This window comes from Frankliniella occidentalis, unplaced genomic scaffold (assembly GCF_000697945.3).
Source record: "Frankliniella occidentalis isolate FOCC.00 unplaced genomic scaffold, Focc_3.1 Scaffold78, whole genome shotgun sequence".
Taxonomy (NCBI): Eukaryota; Metazoa; Arthropoda; class Insecta; order Thysanoptera; family Thripidae; genus Frankliniella; species Frankliniella occidentalis.
The window spans coordinates 585,586-591,508 of NW_026267208.1; positions in this window are offsets into that span (position 1 = coordinate 585,586).

Sequence of the window (5,923 nt, forward strand, 5' to 3'; positions counted from 1 at the left end):
GTACATCTGTTAGGGGACTGGTAACAGGAGCCGATCTTTCGACGATGCATGGAAGAATCGAGCACACGCCTTCTAAGAAAGAGAACAACTTGAGTGGAGGAGGGTCAGAGTCTGACATCGGACAGGGTTGGCGGATCCCTTGCTTGGCGGTGGTGGGGGCAGGAGATGGAGGGTCCCGCCGACTATGTGCAGATCGCGGCCGTGGCCGCTCCCGCCGATGGCGCACTCTATACGTCAAAGAGCAAAGCTCTTGCTACACCTGTTCGTGCCGGGCGGCCGCGGCGATACACCTGTTACCTGAGCGCTACCGTACGCCCACCTGAGCCAGGTAATCGCGGCACACCTTGACAGCGCTATACTCTCCGCGCGATTTTATTGAAATGGAAGAGGGAATGAATATGTCAGGTGAATTTTATAATGATGAGGTCAGGCTTGGGGAAAAGTCCCGCGCTTCACCTTCATCCCCATTGTTTGATGACGATTTTCAACCAAAGAGAACTGGTAAGAAAATAAATTACTTTGTGTTATTCAAAGTTTTACATCACAGCATATTTCCAAGAATAAAATCGTGTTTTTTAAATATCAGGTACCCTAACTGTGCGCCGAAAGATATATCCTGATAATAGCAACAATGGCATCTGCTGCCCTTTTTGTACAAAGAATTTGAAAACAAAGAAACTGTTGGTGAAGCACAAAGCAACTTGTTCTAACAACCCATCAAAGTTACCAAAATTTCCCTGTGAAAAATGCAACATGCAATTCACAAGGAAAGACAGTCTCAAGAAGCATGTTTCTCTAAATAGATGTTCAGCTACTTTAAACAAAAAGACAAAGCCTCGGCACTTGTGCTTATTTAATGAATGCAGTTTCAAAAGTTGGCATAAAACTGACTTAATTCAACATCTTAAGGTGAGTAATGATAGATCATAGGATTAGTAAAAACAAAAGTGTATTTAAAATTTGAGTAATTTAATTTAGATACCTGTTTTTCAGGATTCACACTCTGGCGAAGCTAAAATACTACCCCAACAAAATTTTAAATTTGATAACTGGGCACATTTCATAAACTGGAAGGATGAAGAAGAGAAACAACAGTACAGCTACTTTTCAGAGCAGTATGGAAAAAAAGATGGCCATTCTTATTTTTACTGCCAGCAGGATGGTCCAAGACGTGCCAAAATAAATTCAAAAAGTTCCAGTGATCTTGTGGAAGGAGAGAATTCTGAAGATGAAGATTCATCACAAGATGACGGACCAGCATTCAAACGGAGGAAGAGGAGCTGCAACAAAAAAGGCAGAATGAAGACAGGATTCAACTGCATAGCTATGATGAAAGTTTTAGAAACCAAGACAGGTGTGGAGGTGCAGTATTTTCCAACACATAACCATGTCCAGTATGAGGCTGATCTGAAGCATCAGCCCCTCACTGAGGCAACAAATTCGTACATAAACAAGCACTTGGCATATGGTGCTTCACCCAGAAAGATTGTTAAAACTTTGAGAGGGGACAAGTTTTCAAGGGAAAACAGAAAAAGACAAGACATGAAACTGACAAGAAATGACTTCATCACTATAAAAGCACTACGAGAACGTAAGAGAAAAATGGCTGCAGAAAAAAGTTTACATTCAAATGATTCTGATGCTGTACGAATGAGAGTTGAGACATTAAGAGAAGAGAATTATAATCCAGTATTAATATACAAACCTAAAGGTTATGAGCAGAAGTATGGACCGCAGTCAGCCAAAAATCTTCCTAAAGATGTGTTCATGCTGGGTCTGCAAACAGAAGAACAAGCAGAAATGATGAGAATGGCAAGTAGCACTATACTGATTGTTGACGCCACCCATGACATGGACCAGTATGGTCACCAGCTTTTAAATGTTGTAGGAGTTGATGAGCTGAACAGAGGATATCCTCTTGCACATTTAATTAGTAGTAGTATGAAAGAGGATTATTTGCAGTACTTTTTTGAGGCATTGAAACTAAGGTTGCCTGATTTAGAGATTAATTGTGTCATTACTGACGATGACCCTGCATTGATCAACTCCATGAATATGGGCTTTCAAGAACTAATTAGACATATTTTGTGTGATTGGCACTTCAAGAGGACCATTCAGGGCCAATTACATACAAAAGTTAAAAACACAGAGCTTGAAGATCAGATGTTTAAGGAGCTCTGTGTAGTAATAGATCTGACCCAAGAATCAGAGTTTAACCTTGCGTTAGATACTTTTACAAAAAAATATGGAAATTTTAAAATGACTAAATTATTTATATCTTATTTCAAAGCAACTTGTGTTCCAAAGAAAATGAAATGGGCCAAGTGTTACAGAAGGTTTCCACATGGAAACGTTGAGACTACTATGTATGTGGAATCTTTTCATAATATTTTAAAAACAATATACTTAAAGAGAAAACCTAACAAGAGGATTGAAACACTTGTGAATCTACTTTTGGAGGTTGAAGAGGATTACTACACCAGAAGGCAGACAACCATAAATACTGTTGCACCAAGAGAACAGTATTTTCAATATATTTCTGAACGGCATCTGAGAGGTGTAAATATTCCATGTGATGCCGTCCAGGAATATGATGAAAATGGTTCAAAGTATTGGATCATTAAATCTCAGTCCATAACAGATATGGAGTATAAAGTTTTTAAAAAATCAGACACATGCACACAACCTGGTATGTGTTTTTTTCAGTGTCATGCAACAGACTGCTATGACAATCTTTGTGCTCATATGTACATGTGCACATGCCCTGATGAAATTCTTCTGTGTAAGCACATTCACAAGGTGCATTCGAAATTTTCTGAAAACACACAACCTGATACTTCAAAACAAACGGAATCTGCAGTTGTTGAATTTCACTACATAGAAGAGAATAATGGTAATTCCAATAACGAAAATAATGAAAACACTAGGCAAGACAAAGAAGAGGAAGATCTTTTGAAGTCTTTAGAGGAACTTTCAAATCATATTAAGAATGATTCAGTTAAAAAAACTTTATATCCTTACTTGAGAGGTAATATTAAAGCAATGTTAGCTGAGTGCCGTTCAGTTGTGGATCAGGATGTGAGCGACAAAAGTATGCCAGGAATGACAGCAACTGTGAAACACACATCCCGAGAAAAATTGAAACGACAATTAAAACCCTTTACAAAGAAGAAACTATCAAAAAAACAACTAAGTTATGAAAAAAGCAAAACTCCAAAGTTTCAAGAGAAGGCTGATATCAAGAGGAATTTGTTAGCTTCAACCTCTTCAAGTATTGATAATAATAGCTGTGCTAGTCCTTGTGTTCCCTTTAATGAAAGTTCCCTTAATAATGATCATGAAATCGAACTGGACCCTGACACACCATTTAGTGAAGTAGTTCGCACAACAACTTTCAATCAACCAGCAACAAAACCTTCAGTACAATTTGTTTCTCGACCCATTTTCACTCATGGAAAGCCGTCAACAAAATTAAGAGATAAGCATAACATACTACTATAATAATCTTGTACATTGTTTTATGTTCACTCTATTATTTATATTTATTGTATCTGTTGATTCAGTTTGTATATATGAATTTTTTAAAAATATGATGCGACTCTTTTAACTAGAGACATGATATGTATACGTATCTGTTAATTCATATTGTGTTCATGAATTTTCAAAGATATGATGTGACTCTTTAACTAGAGATGTGATCTGATTATATATCTGTTGATTCAGTTTGTCTATATGAATTTTTAAAGATATAATGTTGACTCTTGAACTAATGATGTGAGCTGTTTATGTATCTGTTGATTCAGTTTGTATATATGAATTTTTAAAGACATGATGTTACTCTTTAGAGCCCTCACATTTTAGAACAAGGACTAAACAAGCTTCGGTACCCACAACCACCATTTGCGTTTTTTCTTGAGACCAAAGCCCCGTCCCCTTTGCACGCTTCTATGACAGTTTTATGACACCAAGGTAGTAGTTAAATGAAATAACAATTACAGCTAATCTACCACAAGATTAGTTCATCTTTCGTACTTACCAGATAAACTCACCACCAAATATCTTCCTCTAATCTGGAACACTGAATTCTTATCGAAGAATTTCCTACAAACAACAGCATCTTTTGAGTGTCAAAGCCAAAGCGTCTGCCTTGTCTGGCTTGTCTGGCTGCGTGGTCCTGTTTCGTCGTGTCAATAGTCGGCACGGCGACGGCGAGCGGCGATAGCGGCGGTACTACGTCTTGCAAAAGAAACGACCCTCTGCTGCGGGACTACTCCGCGCTCCGGCTCGGGCGACAGACGGACACCGGCCGCCCCGTTGCCGCTGTGCACTAGGGCGGGGGCGGGGGGCACCGACTGCACTGCCGGGCCGGCGGTGCGCGCTGGAGGGCTCGGCATGCCTGGCCTCCTGGGTCGCAGCCCCGGGCCGCAGTCTTCCGCGGTGGTGGTGACCGGTGACGGGCGAAGTGACGGGCATTGTGACGGGCCGTAAGCGGCTGCTTCGGCTACTCACAAGTGTTCAACTACGTGTCGCACTCATGCAGTTCACTGAAAATTTGAACAGTTTCAAGTTTTCGGGTGAACAATTATTGAACACTTAAAACTGTTGTGTGCAACTAGGGACTGTGCTCTTTAAGCACCCACTAGTGCTTTTAGACTGTAACCCTGTTATATAGGAATGCAGTAGAGGAGACAGAGGGCATACCCTATCTAGGTGCCTCATCACACTTGCACACCTAGGTAGGTAGGCAAACGAAAAGAAATTAACGCATTAACGATTGGAGGGGCAGTTTTAGTGACATACCTGAACTATAGGAAATTTGCTCCACCACCAAACAATAGTGCCCCCCCCCCTCTCCGCCAGCCACCTTACAACCCGAGCGTGACACCGTTTATTCCAGATGGTAAAAAGTAAATCTTTAATTTCAAGTGCCCTTCACTAGGGTGTATAAAAGCTCACACACCCCAAGTGAAGGGCGCCTGAAATTAAAGATTTACTTTTTACTACCTGGAATAAACGGTGTCACGCTCGGGTTGTAAGGTGGCTGGCGGAAAGGGGGGGGGGGAGAGGACAATATTGTTTGGTGGTCGAGCAAATTTCCTGTAGTTCAGGTTTGGCACTAGAACTGCCCCTCCAATCCACGCTTGTCGTTAATGCGTTAATTTCTTTTCGTTTGCCTACCTACCTGGGTGTGCAGGTGTGATGAGGCACCCAGATAGGGAATGCCCTCTGTCTCCTCAACTAGGGCTGGGCGATATTATTTTTTGAAAACCAATAGACAATATTTTGGTATATTGGAATTTTGTCCAATATCAATATTTCTGTATTGGAATATTGGAGTATTGGAAATATTGGAATATTGGAGTATTGGAAATATTCAATATATTGACAAATTGAACGATAAGCACTAGTTTTAGACGTCAATTGCCTGAAAGAGGCCGCTTTGGGCCACCTGGTGTGAGTAAGGACGTTACCAGGGGTGCTGAACACTCGTTCAGATAGCAAACTAGAGCCTGCACCGCCGTTTGACCGCTTGCCCTGCCACCCCGCTCCGTTTATTCAATATTGGAATTCCAATGTTCCAATACACCAATACAGAAATATTGATATTGATGGCTTCAAAAATTCCAATATTGGCCACCAATATTTTTTGAATATTGATATTGGTGTCAATACATTGGAATATCGACCACCCCTATTCTCAACTGCATTCATAGTTGCAGGCAACAGTTTTAAGTGTTCGATAATTGTTCACCCGAAAACTTGAAACTGTTCAAATTTTCAGTGAACTGCATTAGTGCGACACGTAGTTGAACACTTGTGAGTAGCCAAAGCAGCCGCTTACGGCCCGTCACAATGCCCGTCACTTCGCCCGTCACCGGTCACCACCACCGCGGAAGACTGCGGCCCAGGAGGCCAGGCATGC